This window comes from Hyla sarda, chromosome 3 (assembly GCF_029499605.1).
Source record: "Hyla sarda isolate aHylSar1 chromosome 3, aHylSar1.hap1, whole genome shotgun sequence".
NCBI lineage: Eukaryota > Metazoa > Chordata > Amphibia > Anura > Hylidae > Hyla > Hyla sarda.
The window spans coordinates 66,116,018-66,135,716 of record NC_079191.1 but is presented as its reverse complement, the minus strand read 5'-3'; positions in this window follow the sequence as shown (position 1 = coordinate 66,135,716).

Genomic DNA, 19,699 nt, shown 5'->3' with positions numbered 1-19,699 from the left:
CTGTTCTGGGACCACGGGGGGCTTTGTAAATGCACATGGCCCCTGACTTCCATTCCAAATAAATTCTCTCTCTAAAAGCTCGTAACATTCGAGGAAAAGCCTGAATTTTAGTAAAAATATTATTTTTTCATTTACACATCCAAATTTAACAAAAAGTCGTCAAACACCTGTGGGGTGTTAAGGCTCACTGTAACCCTTGTTACATTCCTTGAGGGGTGTAGTTTCCAAAACAGTATGCCATGGGTTTTTTTTTGGCACCATAGGGGCTTCCTAAATGCGACATGCCCCCCAAAAAACAATTCAGCAAAATTTGCTTTCCAAAAGCCATATGTGACTCTTTCTCTTCTGAACATTGTAGTTCGCCTGCAGAGCATTTTACGTCCTAACATGGGGTATTTCCATACTCAGAAGAGATGTGGTTATAAATTTTGTGGGGCATTTTCTCCCATTACCCTTTGTAAAAATGGTAAATTTGGGAAAAAAACTGCACTTTAGTGAAAACATTATTTTTTTCATTTACACATCCGATTTTAAAGATAAGTCGTCAAACACCTGTGGGATGTTAAGGCTCACTGGACCCCTTGTTACGTGCCTTGAGGGGTGTAGTTTCCAAAATGGTATGCCATGCGGGGGTTTTCTGCTGTTTTGGCACCATAGGGGCTTCCTAAAAGCGACATGCCCCCAAAAACCATTTCAGCAAAATTCACTCTCCGAAATCCCAAAGCTTCTAACCTTCTGAGCCCTCTACTGTGCCCGCCGAACACTTGACATACACATATGAGTTATTTCCTTACTCGAGAGAAATTGGGTTACAAATTTTGGGGGTCTTTTTCTCCTATTACCCCTTGTAAAAATGCAAAAACTGGGTCTACATGCGAGTGTAAAAAATGAAGATTTTGAATTTTCTCCTTCACTTTGCTGCTATTCCTGTGAAACACCTAAAGGGTTAACACACTTACTGAATGTCATTTTGAATACTTTCAGGGGTGCAGTTTTTATAGTGGGTCATTTGTAGGGTATTTCTAATATAAAGGCCCTTAAAATCCATTTAAAAAATGAACTGGTCCCTGAAAAATTTGGATTTTGAAAATTTGGTGAAAATTGGAAAATTGCTGCTGAACTTTGAAGCCCTCTGATGTCTTCCAAAAGTAAAAACATGCCAAATTTATGATGACAACATAAAGTAGACATATTGTATATGTGAATCAATGTATAATTTATTTGGAATGTCTATTTTTCTTACAAGCAGAGAGCTTCAGAGTTAGAAAAATGCAAAATTTTCAATTTTTTCATCAGATTTTGGAATATTCACCAAGAAATGATGCAAGAATAGTCAAAAATTTACCACTAACATAAAGTAGAATATGTCAATAAAAAACTATCTCGGAATCAGAATGAAAAGTAAAAGCATCCCAGAGTTATTAATGCTTAAAATAACAGTGATCAGATGTGCAAAAAATTTTCTGGTCCTACAGTAAAAATTGGCTTGGTCCTGAAGGGGTTAATGAGTACCTCTCATTATCTTGCTAAATTTTATAAGCCTAAAGTTCACAGCCCCCATTATGATAAACCACCCACTGCCAATTTTTTTTTCTTATTTTTTACTTTTCTACCTTGATATTGCTCTGTATTTTCTGCTCAGTGTCAGCCAGATTCACAGACTGGGAAGGGGCGTTCCCCAGCAGGTGTGACATCATCTGAAGCCATACAGGGGAGTACTTCCTCCCTCACTCTGCTACACACAGCCCAGAGCAGTTCAGTGTGAGATGAGCCATGATTGGATAAGGCTGTCAGCAGGAGTCCAAAGTTTGTGCAAGAGATAGGGGGAAATATGCTCTGGACAAGTAGGGAGGCACCTAGTGGCAACTTTTTAAACACAAATAAAACATAGAAAACTAAATTTTTTAAACAAAGTACATTATAAAGATTTTTTATTTCACAATTGGTGACAAGTGGGAGATTGGAAGTCACAGGAAATGTAGCTGTAGGGGGAACCGAGGTAGGTGAGTATAATTTTTCTCCTCATATTTTTTAGACATATGAAATATATCAGGATGCTGAAATACCCCCTTAAGCATTTATAGTATATATTCACTGTTGTGGCTACCACCTTAGTGTCCTCACAGGACCAAAGATTACTTCTCATTGCTATTTTCACATTCTGTCACATTCATCACAGATTCGGATCCTAATTCGAATCTGGAAGGGCCCACACAAAGTATCAGCCTCTGTATATAGTTTTGCGCTGCTCAGTGTATAGAAGCGGGGATAAAGGAATCGGAAATAGACACAAAAAGCTGGAATTCTGAAAAATCCGAATTTTTTTGTGAACTGGACTGGATTCTTGTGCCGAATCAATTTTCTCATCTCTACTCTCCATTCAGTTCAATGTAGAGGTGACCACGTGCAAGCCCTCTGTAACTTTCACATGCCCTAATACAGGGGTCTCGATTGTTGCAAAACTTCAACTCCCAGCATGCCCGGACAGTCAACAGCATGCTGGGAGTTAACATTTTGCAACATCTGGAAGGCCACAGTTTGAGAACACTGCCCTAACAGGATATATGGGAAGAGTTACCTTCAAGAGACAACCCCTTTAAAGTGTCCCTGTAATTGAAAAAACTTTTAACATCACAGAAACATATCAAACGTTTTGATGTCATGGTCTCAATGCTAAAACCCCACAATTAGAATGAGCTAGAAGAAGAGCATGGCTGCGCGCTTCTCTCCCCTGCTTGTTGCAATCTCTCTATGGAGCCTATCTAGTCCCACTGGACAGAGATTGCAAATAGGGGAGTGAAGCACACACCTGCACGCCTCTTCCCGCTCATTCTAATGAACAGTAGTGGTCTCAGCACTGAGACCCCGAACATTGAAATCTTTTGACATGTCTTTACGACTCGGACAAATATGCTGGAGATTTGGTGACAGAGTAAATGAGTGGTGACAGAGAATCTTACTGATTCATCATTCCTTATGTATCCACGATTTACTGACAAGCTAGTGCAGTAGCCGATACTAACCTTGCATTTATTGAGTAATCTGCTTTAAGAGTAGAAGCTATAACATGTAATAGGTCACTAATAATTGATACTTATCACTTGGTTACACAACGACCCCCCACTGCGAATGAGAAAGGGAATTAAGCTCTTCTATGGCAGAAAGGACACCCAAAGAGTTAATCATACATTAAAGGCTTGTGATGTAAAGATGTTTTGTAACCAATTGTTTGGGAAAACTAGTACAAGAACATTCAGATACCACACGTAGAAAGTGGTGCAATTACAACTTTATAGATCTCATTCATGGCTGTCTTGCTCATCCAGTGCCAGTGGGCATCCAAATCACTCCGCCGAACCCATAATAACACAGTTAACAACCTATGATTATTGCCATAAAATACATGCTTCATTGAAGGCTAAGCAGGCAGGATAACATTACCGTCATTTTCTAACATTTCCCTCCCTTGTCTTGTACATAGACTATAATTGTCTTATCAGCCATGAGAAGTGTCTATACGGTATATACAGTATGTGATTCATGTAATTCCTGCCTGTGTGTGGTATAAATTTATTATTAAAATGTTAATAGAAGCAGAAGTGTAATTGAAAGCTTCTGGGCCCCAATGCAAAATCTGTATCAGGGCCCCCCACCGACCATGTGCATTTCATAGATCTAGGGTCCTTTTAGGAAAAAAGGGAAATGGGGCCCCACTAGGCATCAAGACACAGTGCATTCTTTGCACCCACTATTTGTGCACCCTGATATAGAAGGCAAAGGGGTAATTCCAATATTCAAAGATATAATCTATCCACGGGGTAGGTATAACTTAACTGATTGGTGTTGTTGGTCCTACTGCTGGGACCCTCATTGATCACGAGATCAGGGATTCCTTGTCCCTCCCCCCTGGTGAATGTAGTAGCAGCATGTTTGGCCACTGCTCCATTAATTGTCTAAGGGATTACTATATATATGCAGGTACATAAATTGTATCCATACAATGTATTTTTCTCTAGTCCTGAATTTCTGTTGCATAGTTTCTCTATTTTCACTGTCCATTTTGTTGGGGTTTTGGTTCATTCAATGGGGCTTATCCTCATTCTGCATTTTTAATATACTTTGAGAAAAATGGAAGCACTGTTCTCAGTGGGAGCTATGGCGCAGATACCCATTAAAAATAATGGGATGCACATTTGAAGCCATATTTTGGTGCATATTTTGGGGAGTACTATGAGCTATATTATACATTATGAAATGCTGTATGTGAATCCAGCCTCAATGTGAATACCAAACATAGTGTGAGCAAAGCCTAATCTCAATATTAATTGAGTATCATCTACTGAAGTCTCTCAATCTTAACGTTTTCTATTGGTATGGGCAATACATTTTGAGCAGAAGGCATATACTACGTGCCTCACTGCTCAGTAAACACTCAGACAGTGCTGTATGCATCACCACTTACACGCTACTACAGCATCGTCTCTAACCTCCAGGTGGCAATCATTTGCTGACCTGGGCATCCTGTGTGCCCCACTTCTCAGTAAATACAGGGACTTCTGTTTTTGACAGGAGTCCCTACTCTCGTACTGATTCAACTGAAATGAATCACAAAGCAAATATTGTAGTCGGATAAATCAATTTTTTTTTATAAAGTTCAAACCAATTCTGATTCATTCAGAATCATTTTGCTCATCTCTATCAAAGACCCCTCAACCACATAAAAGGACACCTACTGTATATAAATGGCAAGAACCTAAGGTAACTTTAGGTGGCACTAGAGAGACAGGTTTCATTCTTCTAGGAAAAGGAAAATAAATAGAAGGAGAAAGTTAATTGAAAAGTAATGAACTTATCAGTATAAAACCTGCTCATAGATGAAGTCTATAGACATGTATGGTCCTAAGATATAGTATCACATATGCTGGGCTCAATAGAAAACTCTTTTTTGGGCATGATTTTAGACTTTTTGCAGCTTAAATACCCAAAAATGCTTAATAATAAACAATAAACAACTGTCACTGTGTCTAATATGTGTTAATCCAAATGGATCTCTGTATTTAAGGCTTTACAGTCTATTGCCCTTGTGTATCTGTCTGGACAATCTCCACATTTGAAACCTTATCCGTCCCATTTAGATAATGTGTCTGTCCAGGAGCGATCCCATTTGTTTAAACTGAGGACTTGAGATGGGAAATGTTGCCTCTGCTCCTCTTATACACACAGGTTGAAGGTTCCCACAGACACTTGTTAATATATATTACAGCTAAGGAAACACATACGTTTTTATTTAACGGCCTCTTAGCCAAGACATATTTTTCACTCTGGTGCTCTGAAAATGAGAATTGATATACTTTTAAGCCTAAATGATCTGCTCTGTGACTTGATATAGTTTGTGATTCTGGAGGCCAATGCACTTGGTGATATTTTAGGGCATCCAAAGAGGGTGACACTACTGGTTTACACATAGGAATGGTTGGTAAAAACCAGACCTCTTTTTGAAAATTCATCTAGGCTGGGTGATGTTTGTGGACTGCAGTGGTGGGGTATTCATTCAGCTCCCGGTCCCAAACCACATGGGCACAGAAATAATGTACACATCCCCCTCAAACACGTCTGAGCTTATGCCTGAAGGGACCATAGACCACCATGCTTGGTGGTGCTTGTAATGTGTGGCATTGCTCCATTTAGCATTTTTGAAGAGAGTACACTTTTGCTTGAGTGAAATTTGGTTACCTAGTAGTAGAGTGAATTTAAAGGGGTTGTCCAGTGAAAAACTACTTATGCCCATCCAACCGCTGTGACCCCTAGCGTTCTCAAGACCAGGGCTCTGGCTCTCAGAGAGAGCATGTGCTGCAGATGGCACATGCTTTATTCATTTCTTTGAGCGTGCCGAAGATGCCCAAGTACAACACTCCGGCATCTCTGGTGCTCCCATAGAAATTAACATCACATCTGCAGCATGTGACTAGTGTTGCTCGCGAATATTCGCAATTCGAATATTATTCGTGAATATCGCATATTCGCGAATTCGCGAATTTCGCGAATATAGCGCTGTATATTCGTAATTACGAATATTCATTTTTTATTTTAATTTTTTTCTTCACAGTACACATCACAGTGATCACCCCTCTCTGCTTCCAGCTTGTGTGGTGTAAAGAAGGCTGTAATACTACTGTGTGAGACTGGCGTGCGAAAATTCGCATATGCGACAATTCGCATATGCGAATTTTCGCGTATGCTAATTTTGTATATGCTAATTTTCACATATGTTAATTTTCGCATATGCGAAAGAAAAACGAGAATATAACTAATATGCGAATATTCGCGAATATATGACGAATATTCGTCCATATATTCGCGAATATTCGCGAATTCGAATATGGCCTATGCCCCTCAACACTACATGTGACGTGCAGAAATTTATATATGGCGGATGCATGCTAAAGGTGTATGAAGTGCGCTCAGCTCCTGAGTGCACTTCAAACACCTGGAGCAGGCAACAGACATTTTTTATTAAACATGCTAAAAGCAGCCAACACTTACTGCTAAGGCTGACATTAGCAATCATTGTGATGTAGGTCATAAAATGGATAAATGATGGGTGCCACCCCTATCAAATGACCAATTTGCTACTATGGCAGTTGGAGGCCTTTACTGGGCCTTTCTGCCTACCAAGTTAAAGTGGTTATCCCGCAATAGGAAAGCAAAGCTGTTTGCTTTCAAAAAAACAACACCACACCTGTCCTCAGGTTGTACAGTATGTGGTATTACAAGTCAGCTCCATTCACTTAAATGGAAAGGAGCTGCAATAATACACACAAACTGAGGACAATATTGGCATTGTTTCTGGAAAAAAGTAGCAACGTTTTTCTAATCCTGGATAATCCCTTTAAAACCTACTAGAACAGTTTTTCTCAGCCAGGCTGTACAAGCACCGATCGAATTAGTCCATGCAACTACAATTGCTTGGATCAGCACAAGCAATCTGATAACTGCTCATAAAAGTCCACTAGGGACTTAAAAAAGTAAAAAAAAAATTTAAAAATATGAAGAAAGCCAGTCTTATAAAAATTCTAATTATGGTCCTTTTCTCTATTTTTCAAATTAAAATCTAAACCAAAAAAACAAACAATAACGTTGATATATTGCCATGTTCAGAATTGTCTGAACTATTAAAATATAATGTTATTAAAGCGGTAGTCCGGTGGAAAAATGTATTCTTCAAATCAACTGGTGACAGTTATACAGATTTGTATATTACTTCTATTAAAAAAATCTTAATCCTTCCAGTACTTATCGGCTGCTGTATGCTCCATAGAAAGCTGTATAGTTCTTCTGACCACAATGCTCTCTGCTGACACCTCTGTCTGTGTCAGGAACTGTCCAGATAGGACAAATCCGCATAGCAAACCTCTCCTGCTCCGGAGTACCCCTTTAATCCCACATAGGGAAGAGCATAAATGAAAAAAATACCAAATACCAAAATTGAAGATTTTGGGGCACATATTATGTAATAAAAATTTACTTATAAAAAGTGATCAAAAGGTCCCATCTCAAGTACAGTCAAAAAGTTCAAGTCACAATGTAAAAAGAATTAGCCCTATAACAACCCCATAGACAAAAAAATTAAAAAAGTATTGATTTTAAAGGCAATGTATAACCTAGATGTTTTGTTCCTTATTAGTGGCAGATATTGACACATGTTCTTCTTGTCTCATGTGTTTCTATTATCTACCCACTTTTCTATCTACTGGTGTAACAATTCTCTGTAATTCTGTACAGATCCCTTTCCAGCAGTCTCCTCCTTATCATCACAGACAGAATAGGAAGTCCCAGCTTAGATTGGGCTCAGTGATGAGAATGAATACTGTTGGATTTTAGGATTATTTAAAAATATAGATAGTAAAATGAAACTTTTTGGGGGGTTTTAACTTTCATCCTACAAATAGTTTTGGAAAATTTATGGTAAAATTAAAGATGTTTTTAGAAAGTACCATTGGTTCCTCAAAAAAAAAGCCTTCATATGGCTCTGTAGATAAAAAAAAAAAAGTTTATAGAAAAGTTGCCAATCTTGAAAGGGTTAAATCAAATTTTAAAAACATAAAAAAATACGAAAATCTTTTCCCTATTTAAATATTTAAAGAAACATGTGAAGAAAAAAAATACACATAATTGGTATTGCCTGAACTGTATCTAACAAACATGGGGATCATCATAAAAAGAGATTAATGCCCCCTACCATTCAATGTTCACCCCATTTCCAAAAACATAAAATAAAAAGTTGTATGTACCCCAAAATAGTATCAATTAAAATGTCAACTCATCCCACAAAAAGACAAGCCCTCACAAAACTCCGGCCAGAGAGAAAAAAAAAAAAGTTATGAAGGTCATAAAGTGGGGGCACAGAAACTATTTCTTTTCTTTTTTGTTTTTCAGTTTTTTAGTGTGCAAAATTAGAAAAGCACAAACTATATGAATTTGATGTCATTATACTAAGTCAGCATATGATTTTAAAAGATGATGAATATCATTTAGAGGAAACCCAATAAAACCCAAACCTCCATACATTGCGGATTTGTCTGTTTTTCAATTCTTCCCAAAAATATTATAAAAACATTCTAATAAATTATATTTACTCCAAAACTGCACCATTAGAAAACTACAAAAAATAACAGAAAAATATGCATAAAAAAAAAAATTCTGCTTTTTTTCAAATAAAATAGTGCCACCTCTCTCCATAAATTGTGTGCACTATTGCATCTTGGTTGGATTCACTTCAATCAATTTGACCTGTAATGAAAGAAACAACCCATGAATGCTGTTTGCAGGAGAAAGCAGCCATCTTTTTCTAAAGATTAATTCACATTGTGATTGTGCTTTCCGAAATACTGATATGTCAGCATCCTGTCAAAATTGGAAGCAGACGTTTCCGTATATGGACTGGTATGGGCCCCATTTACTTTAATGGCCTGGATATAGTCAGCTAGTGACTAAATTCGGGTCAATTTCTGAACGTATGTGAGTTTTTTGTTGGATTTGTTGGATTCTAAAATGCAGCAAACCCATTTGGGGGTTCATGTAAAAACTTGTATACATTAGGAAAATTACCCAAACATAGTCACTAGCTGACTGCATTCAGGCCATTGAAATAAAGTGGGCCTGTGCCAATCCGTGCAGGAATACTTTGACATCCCTTTTTGAGTCTGCAGATGGATCCGTGCCTTGGAAGGCACAATTGTAATGTGAGGGCACCCTAGTATTGCACAAACCTTTTCAATATAACCAACCACCAAGTGTAAGGACTGCTCTCATACTGGATGTTCCTGAAACCAATCCCAAAAATCTCGGATTAGGAAGAATCAAAAATTTTCTAAATTTTAGTGCATAATAAATTCTAAATAAAGTAATTCACTCATCTCTAGCTATGGTAGGTCAAGAGACACTCTCTTTGAAAAAAAAATGTTTTATATAATTTTGGAGCATACTATATTGAAATATTTTTACAAAATTATATTTACCTATATCTTTTTACTTACCTTAGGCAGACATTTTCTCTTTCACGTATGACTACACATTTCAAAATGAAAATAGGTTAATATGGTATCTTCAGTCTTCAAAATTATAAATACAGTATTTCAGTACCTTTTTTTTAAAGGAGTACTCCGTTGCTTATCTGTTCCATGGGATAGGTATCTGTTCCACCTGGTGTTCTGAACATTATGTTTAGACGTCTGGGTTTGGGAGGATGTGGCCGTGACATCACAACAAGCCCCCTCGTGACGTCACGTCACAAGGAGGTGCCTTGCCCCCCTCCATTCATGTCTATGTCATCATGTCTGTGACATCACGACCACTGCCTACCAAACGGGGATGTCCTAAACAGAATGGTCAGTGTATACATGGAGATCACGGGGGGTCCCAGCTGCAGGCCCCCTGCAATCAGACATCTCATCCCCTATCCTATGGATAGGGGATAAGATGTCTAGCAATGGAGCACCCCTAGCTTGCTCTTCACTTTATGTTATGTTCTCTCATGATTTTTTGTCTCCTAATTTTGAGTGGCCATAGTGTAGATTTATGCCTGTAGGGTAAAAAGATCAATGACAGGTTTTGCTGATGAATAAAGAAAAGCTTGGAATGACAAGATTTGTTTAAACTGTTTTCAACATGTTAGAAATAAAATCTACCAATTGAAGGGACTACTTTTTGAGTCTGTAGCTTTATCTACAACCTTGGCGGAGATTAGCCAACACAGTCTTATCACTAAGCCTATAAAGCGGCACCAATTTGGCATACAAACCACTGGAACATACCCAATATGTTATGTTTATATTAATTTCAAGTGTTCTGCAGTTGACCTCACTCATCTTCTGGTGAAGGCAACATTACTGCTCAGGAAGCCTCCACCAAACATCTTTTAACTGATCTGGCACAATCTCATAAACACTCAAGTTTTGTCAGGCTAAGAAATAGGAGAATGGTGAGATCTGTTTAACTATGATATACGAGTCTTGGCGCTGTATTCTCTAGAGAAGATTCAGTAGAAATTATTTCAGGAACATGCACTACTTTGAAAGCTATCCATATAGACATGGACTCATGATTACATGAAATGGGGCCAGGACAAGGACATCTATTTTGCCAGAATATCTCTCAAGAAGCTCTGAACATAACATTTTGTGACATCTCCTCCCAGTTCAATTAGTTGTACAGAGTGTTACAGAAGCAAAGCGCTAGGAAAATATAATTTTTAGCAGGCATAACATATTTACTTCTTGTACTTCATCCAGTATCTCCTGCAGTAACAGGAAGATACAGTCCTTTTGGAGCTGAGATGAGGATAGCAAATGTTCTAACTGCAAAATAATAATGGCTGTAGGTACAGTAAGATATATTGTTTCTTCTGTTACATTGATCAAAATGCTAGCTATGTGCCTTCATGCAACTTGGTAAGTTGGCTACTCTCAAAGGCTATCAAGGTGCAGAGCAAGATGGCAATGGAAGCTGAAATGGAGGTCTATCCTCTTCACAAATGGATCCTACAATAGTTTCATATACAATGACAGTCGGATATTGGTCTGGAGACCACAAGGGTAATTCCATGAAGAGGCTTTCATGAGGGAACTGCACACCACTCCGTGGATTATGGTGTGAGGTAGCATAATGTGTGATAACTAGACCCCTCTAGTTTTCAATCCAAGTACACTAAGAGCATTACATTGATTTGAATATGGATCCAGTGGTATGGCAATTTCTCTAAAGGGTCCCAGAAGCCATTTTTTCCACATGAAAATGCCAGGCCGGATTTTGCTTGGGCTACTGTGAGCAGTCTGCTTTACCTAAACCTATGGCCTGCAAAGTATCCAGAATTGTCTTCATTAATCACATCTGAGGCATCATTGGTCAGCAATTGCAAAGGAAGCTGCAAGCCCATTCAACATGGCAGAATATTCCTCAAACAATACTAAACACAAAAGGGAGTGCAGAAAACATTAACCACCTATAAACTGTCATTCCAACACCAATAAATAAACTAAATATTCCTCCTGAGTAAATAGTAAAATCTGGTGCCCATAATACTTGGCTTAGGACGCCGGTCCTAGTAATGATGGGGAGGAGACCAGAGCCCTTCTAAAAACAATAATCCAATCTCCTTAGGTGTGACAAATAATGTGACATCATCAGAAAAGAAGAAAAATGGGGAACATCCACAATGTCCATGCATCAAAGTTGGCACTACCCACTGATTATTATTATCAATTTTCCGAAAAAAATTTGGTTTGGTCCGAATTTATTTGGGGTGAATCGCTATTAAAAATGGCTATTTCTGGCCTACAGAGAGCCTCAGTAGGGGTGTAGAACACGTTGCCTTGCTGTAACATGCATAGGGTGTGTGCTGTGTTAGTGAAATAATACTGTTATTCAGTATGACATGTAGATCAGAGGCATCACCATTAAGATCACTGGCACAGAGCGGCACAATGACAGAGCCTGGAGGTGGCATCAGTATGAGGAGACCATATAGTGGCTGAATGACACAGCGGGGAGGTGTTGGCAGCATAAGGAGACCATATAGTGGCTGAAAGACACAGCGTGGAGGTGGCGGCAGCATGAGGAGACATTGGGCCTCATTTACTTAGAAAACCGGGTTGTAAGTCTATCTTGCTATATTACCCGACTGCTTTTTTCCCCTGGTATTTATTATTATGTCGCATCCTGTTTGTCGCACGTGGTTTTTGATGGTTTTGGTTTCCAACTCCTCTGAGTTGTCGGGAAAAAATCCACAACAATTCAACAAATTTGGGTTGGAAACCTTTATAAATACGTGGGAAAGCTCAGAAATGTCGGGTTACGCCCCTTTTTTGGGTTTGGAAGAATCCACATCGGGTCCGTAGGGAAAAAATTTCGCATCGTGTCACAGACTGGCGCACGATGTCTGCGACATGTCGCAGACAAATATGCGCCAAAAAAACCCGACAAAACAAGTCGGTTTAGAATAGTAAATGAGGGCCAATGAGGCTTCCCAATCCCTAAGATTAAAAGATGAATTTTCAAATTGAAATTGAAGATTTATGGTAGCTAGTGCTACCTTAAAAATTTTTAAGTAATGTACAAGCAGCATGAGGAGACCATACAGTGGCTGAATGACACAACTTGGAGTTTGCGGCAGCATGAGGAGACCATATAGTGGCAGAATGACACAGCCTGGAGTTTGCAGCAGCATGAGGAGACCATATAGTGGCTGAATGACACAGCCTGGAGGTGGCGGCAGCATGAGGAGAACATGTGGTGGCTGAATGACACAACCTGGAGGTGGCGGCAGCATGAGGAGAACATGTGGTGGCAGAATGAGACAGCCTGGAGGTGGCAGCAGCAGCATTAGGAGTCCTGAAAGTGACAGAGTGGTGGGGTGGGTTGCAATACCACTACCCGGTGACAAAGGTGGGTGAAAAAAGGTCTTATACGGAGGAATGTTTGTAACTGGGGAGCAGCGCCTTAAATCTGTTTTGCACTATCCATATTTGTGAAGTGTTGATGTGGCACCATGGTCAATCTACTCTGATGCCTCAGGCATTGGTGGTTGGAAATCCTGGCTGATTCATACCTGATTCATCTTCACAAAGGTCAGTCTCTCCACATTTTTCGTGGACAGATAAGTTCTCCTTGGGGTGACTATTGTTACGCCGAGCGCTCCGGGTCCCCGCTCCTCCCCGGAGCGCTCGCTTCACTCTCCCCGCGGCAGCGCTCCGGTCACGTCCTCTGACCCGGGGCGCTGCGATTCCGCTGCCAGCCGGGATGCGATTCGCGATGCGGGTAGCGCCCGCTCGCGATGCGCACCCCGGCTCCCCTACCTGACTCGCTCTCCGTCTGTTCTGTCCCGGCGCGCGCGGCCCCGCTCCCTAGGGCGCGCGCGCGCCGGGTCTCTGCGATTTAAAGGGCCACTGCGCCGCTGATTGGCGCAGTGGTTCCAATTAGTGTGTTCACCTGTGCACTTCCCTATATCACCTCACTTCCCCTGCACTCCCTTGCCGGATCTTGTTGCCTTAGTGCCAGTGAAAGCGTTCCTTGTGTGTTCCTTGCCTGTGTTTCCAGACCTTCTGCCGTTGCCCCTGACTACGATCCTTGCTGCCTGCCCCGACCTTCTGCTACGTCCGACCTTGCTTTTGCCTACTCCCTTGTACCGCGCCTATCTTCAGCAGCCAGAGAGGTGAGCCGTTGCTAGTGGATACGACCTGGTCACTACCGCCGCAGCAAGACCATCCCGCTTTGCGGCGGGCTCTGGTGAAAACCAGTAGTGGCTTAGAACCGGTCCACTAGCACGGTCCACGCCAATCCCTCTCTGGCACAGAGGATCCACTACCTGCCAGCCGGCATCGTGACAGTAGATCCGGCCATGGATCCCGCTGAAGTTCCTCTGCCAGTTGTCGCTGACCTCACCACGGTGGTCGCCCAGCAGTCACAACAGATAGCGCAACAAGGCCAACAGCTGTCTCAACTGACCGTTATGCTACAACAGTTACTACCACAGCTTCAGCAGTCATCTCCTCCGCCAGCTCCTGCACCTCCTCCGCAGCGAGTGGCCGCTCCTGGGATACGCTTATCCTTGCCGGATAAATTTGATGGGGACTCTAAGTTTTGCCGTGGCTTTCTTTCCCAATGTTCCCTGCATCTGGAGATGATGTCGGACCTGTTTCCCACTGAAAGGTCTAAGGTGGCTTTCGTAGTCAGCCTTCTGTCCGGAAAAGCCCTGTCATGGGCCACACCGCTCTGGGACCGCAATGACCCCGTCACTGCCTCTGTACACTCCTTCTTCTCGGAAATCCGAAGTGTCTTTGAGGAACCTGCCCGAGCCTCTTCTGCTGAGACTGCCCTGTTGAACCTGGTCCAGGGTAATTCTTCCGTTGGCGAGTATGCCGTACAATTCCGTACTCTTGCTTCAGAATTGTCCTGGAATAATGAGGCCCTCTGCGCGACCTTCAAAAAAGGCCTATCCAGCAACATTAAAGATGTTCTGGCCGCACGAGAAATTCCTGCTAATCTACATGAACTTATTCACCTAGCCACTCGCATTGACATGCGTTTTTCCGAAAGGCGTCAGGAACTCCGCCAAGATATGGACTCTGTTCGCACGAGGCGTTTCTTCTCCTCGGCTCCTCTCTCCTCTGGTCCCCTGCAATCTGTTCCTGTGCCTCCCGCCGTGGAGGCTATGCAGGTCGACCGGTCTCGCCTGACACCTCAAGAGAGGACACGACGCCGTATGGAGAACCTCTGCCTGTACTGTGCTAGTACCGAACACTTCTTGAGAGATTGTCCTATCCGTCCTCCCCGCCTGGAAAGACGTACGCTGACTCCGCACAAAGGTGAGACAGTCCTTGATGTCTACTCTGCTTCTCCACGTCTTACTGTGCCTGTGCGGATGTCTGCCTCTGCCTTCTCCTTCTCTACAGTGGCCTTCTTGGACTCTGGATCTGCAGGAAATTTTATTTTGGCCTCTCTCGTCAACAGGTTCAACATCCCGGTGACCAGTCTCGCCAGACCCCTCTACATCAATTGTGTAAATAATGAAAGATTGGACTGTACCATACGTTTCCGCACGGAGCCCCTTCTTATGAGCATCGGATCTCATCATGAGAGGATTGAACTTTTGGTCCTCCCCAATTGCACCTCGGAAATTCTCCTTGGACTTCCCTGGCTTCAACTTCATTCCCCTACCCTGGATTGGTCCACTGGGGAGATCAAGAGTTGGGGGTCCTCTTGTTCCAAGAACTGTCTAAAACCGGTTCCCAGTAACCCTTGCCGTAACTCTGTGGTTCCTCCAGTAACCGGTCTCCCTAAGGCCTATATGGACTTCGCGGATGTTTTCTGCAAAAAACAAGCTGAGACTCTACCTCCTCACAGGCCTTATGATTGCCCTATCGACCTCCTCCCGGGCACTACTCCACCCCGGGGCAGAATTTATCCTCTCTCTGCCCCAGAGACTCTTGCCATGTCCGAATACGTCCAGGAGAATCTAAAAAAGGGCTTTATCCGTAAATCCTCCTCTCCTGCCGGAGCCGGATTTTTCTTTGTGTCCAAAAAAGATGGCTCCCTACGTCCTTGCATTGACTACCGCGGTCTTAATAAAATCACGGTTAAGAACCGCTACCCCTTACCCCTCATCTCTGAACTCTTTGATCGCCTCCATCAGGCAGACTCCTCCAGGAAAGACCTTTGTTTCTCCTCGCCAACGCCTCGGAATCCTCAAATGGGGTCACTCCTCCCATCTCGCAGGTCATGCGGGCATCAAGAAATCTGTGCAACTCATCTCCCGCTTCTATTGGTGGCCGACTCTGGAGACGGATGTTGTGGACTTTGTGCGAGCCTGCACTATCTGTGCCCGGGATAAGACTCCTCGCCAGAAGCCCGCTGGTTTTCTTCATCCTCTGCCTGTCCCCGAACAGCCTTGGTCTCTGATTGGTATGGATTTTATTACTGATTTACCCCCTTCCCGTGGCAACACTGTTATTTGGGTGGTCGTTGATCGATTCTCCAAAATGGCACATTTCATCCCTCTTCCTGGTCTTCCTTCTGCGCCTCAGTTGGCTAAACAATTTTTTGTACACATTTTTCGTCTTCACGGGTTGCCTACGCAGATTGTCTCGGATAGAGGCGTCCAATTCGTGTCTAAATTCTGGAGGGCTCTCTGTAAACAACTCAAGATTAAATTAAATTTTTCTTCTGCATATCATCCCCAGTCCAATGGACAAGTAGAAAGGATTAACCAGATCTTGGGTGATTATTTGCGACATTTTGTTTCCTCCCGCCAGGATGACTGGGCAGATCTCCTCCCATGGGCCGAATTCTCGTATAACTTCAGGGTCTCTGAGTCTTCCTCCAAATCCCCATTTTTCGTGGTGTACGGCCGTCACCCTCTTCCCCCCCTCCCTACTCCCTTGCCCTCTGGTCTGCCCGCTGTGGATGAAATTTCTCGTGACCTTTCCATCATATGGAGAGAGACCCAAAATTCTCTCTTACAGGCTTCATCACGCATGAAGAAGTTCGCGGATAAGAAAAGAAGAGCTCCCCCCGTTTTTTCCCCTGGAGACAAGGTATGGCTCTCCGCTAAATATGTCCGCTTCCGTGTCCCTAGCTACAAGTTGGGACCACGCTATCTTGGTCCTTTCAAAATTTTGTGTCAAATTAATCCTGTCTCTTATAAACTTCTTCTTCCTCCCTCTCTTCGTATCCCTAATGCCTTTCACGTCTCTCTTCTCAAACCACTCATCCTCAACCGTTTTTCTCCCAAATCTGTTCCTCCCACTCCTGTTTCCGGCTCCTCGGACATCTTCTCGGTCAAAGAAATTTTAGCTGCCAAAAAGGTCAGAGGGAAAAATTTTTTTTTAGTGGACTGGGAGGGTTGTGGTCCTGAAGAGAGATCCTGGGAACCTGAGGACAACATCCTAGACAAAAGTCTGCTCCTCAGGTTCTCAGGCTCTAAGAAGAGGGGGAGACCCAAGGGGGGGGGTACTGTTACGCCGAGCGCTCCGGGTCCCCGCTCCTCCCCGGAGCGCTCGCTTCACTCTCCCCGCGGCAGCGCTCCGGTCACGTCCTCTGACCCGGGGCGCTGCGATTCCGCTGCCAGCCGGGATGCGATTCGCGATGCGGGTAGCGCCCGCTCGCGATGCGCACCCCGGCTCCCCTACCTGACTCGCTCTCCGTCTGTTCTGTCCCGGCGCGCGCGGCCCCGCTCCCTAGGGCGCGCGCGCGCCGGGTCTCTGCGATTTAAAGGGCCACTGCGCCGCTGATTGGCGCAGTGGTTCCAATTAGTGTGTTCACCTGTGCACTTCCCTATATCACCTCACTTCCCCTGCACTCCCTTGCCGGATGTTGTTGCCTTAGTGCCAGTGAAAGCGTTCCTTGTGTGTTCCTTGCCTGTGTTTCCAGACCTTCTGCCGTTGCCCCTGACTACGATCCTTGCTGCCTGCCCCGACCTTCTGCTACGTCCGACCTTGCTTTTGCCTACTCCCTTGTACCGCGCCTATCTTCAGCAGCCAGAGAGGTGAGCCGTTGCTAGTGGATACGACCTGGTCACTACCGCCGCAGCAAGACCATCCCGCTTTGCGGCGGGCTCTGGTGAAAACCAGTAGTGGCTTAGAACCGGTCCACTAGCACGGTCCACGCCAATCCCTCTCTGGCACAGAGGATCCACTACCTGCCAGCCGGCATCGTGACAACTATGGCCCCCGCCGCACTAAACACCCACTCTGATGGCACACTATTGGCCGGGCAGGACAGCTTTTCCAGGGCAAACTCTGCTAGTTGCGGCCACAAATCAAGTTTGACTGCCTAAAATTCCAGCGGATCTTCAAGTTGTGTTGGCATGGGCATGTCATGGTATGCCACCACCTGCTGGTTCAGGTCCTGCACCAGGTCTACCTGCTGCTGATGAGTTGCTTCATTATACGGGAGAAGAAAGGTACTCATCAGCGACTGTAGACTCAGGCTGCTGTTGATGGATTTGGTACTGCTCCTGCCACCCCACCAGCCATGGCAGTGGAAGGTGAGCGCAGGCGGCCCACCAAGTCAGACTTGTGAGAGGATGGATTATGGCGCCGATAGGCATTGGCCAACTGACTATGTAGGATGTCTCTGTAGTAGGTCAGTCTGTCCTCCCTTCTCAGTGGGTTTAAAAAAGGCCCCCATTTTGTGCTGAAAGCAAGGGTCCAATAAGGTGGAGAATCAGAAGTCTTCCTGCTGCTGAATGCTGACAATTCGGCGGTCACTACGCAAGCAAGTGAGCATGCATTGTGCCATTTGAGCAAGAGACTTGGAGGAACTCCCTGCCTCCATCTCCACTGCATAATGCCACGGTGTGTCTGGGTCCTCTGTCTTGCCTTCCTCATAACCCTCTAGCTCCTCTGGCTGCTCCTGCCCCTTCTCTCCTGTCAGATAACTAGAAAAACCGCCCATTTCACAAAACCAAAACTGTGCTCCTCTGTGCCCCTCCCCCTCCTCCTCCTCCTCCAGTACAGCCCACACATTGCTCATCTGGCCACGAGATGCAAGCGCCACATATCCAGTGCCCTGACCAGCCATAGTTTCCAACACTTGTTGTAAAAAATGAAGCAGTGGAATGACGTCGTTCATCCCGTAATCCTGGCGACTGACTAATAATGTGTCTCAAAGGGCCTGAGCAAACGGCAAGTGTCACGAATGAGGTGCCACTGGTTCACATTGAAGTTACACAGGGGAGTACCCCTATCCGCTTGGATCATTAAGAAATCAGTGATGGCTTTTCTCTGTTCGTACAGTTGGTCCAACATATGGAGGGTGGAATTCCAACCTGTGGCAACTAAAAGAAAAGCAGAAGGTGCTCCATGTGCGGGATCAGCAGGTCAGGCCCATAGGGAAGGGAAACGATCTATCCCATGCCGCTTACCAGAGTTGGTTGTGTGCACACACACAACAATGGGAAGCGCCTGTAAATGCTTGTGTCCTCATCCGCAGCCCTCCTAAAAGGCAGTAGATAAGCAATAGGACCGTGTAGTAGGAGATGTCGGCGCTGGATTGAGGAACCAGGAGGAGTGCAGCATAAAATCAAGTAGGATTTATTAGATGCAACGCGTTTCGCTGCGCATGCGCAGCTTCATCAGGCATGGCAAGGTTGAGTTCACAGGAGGTATAAAAGGGTTAACACTTGGAGGTATTTATACCTCCTGTGAACCCAACCTTGCCATGCCTGATGAAGCTGCGCATGCGCAGCGAAACGCGTTGCATCTAATAAATCCTACTTGATTTTATGCTGCACTCCTCCTGGTTCCTCAATCCAGCGCCGACATCTCCTACTACACGGTCCTATTGCTTATCTACAACCTGTGGCAACGTCACAAACCAGACTATGTTGGGGGATACCGTTCTGACGCTGCAGCTCAAGGAGGGTGTGCTTTGCGGTGTACGAGTGGCTGAAGTGCAAGCAAAGTTTCCTTCCCATTGTTAGGATGTCTTGCAAATGGGGGGAACACTTCAGGAACCGCTTGACAACTAGATTGAACATGTGTGCCATGCAGGGCGCATGACATGGCTTTCCTTGTCGCAGTGCAGACAAGATGTTCTTCACGTTGTCAGTCACCATGGTTCCCACTTCCAGTTTTCGTGGAGTAAGCCATGCTCCGATTTCTTTATGAATGACTTTAAGCATTTCCTCCCCATGTGACTTTGT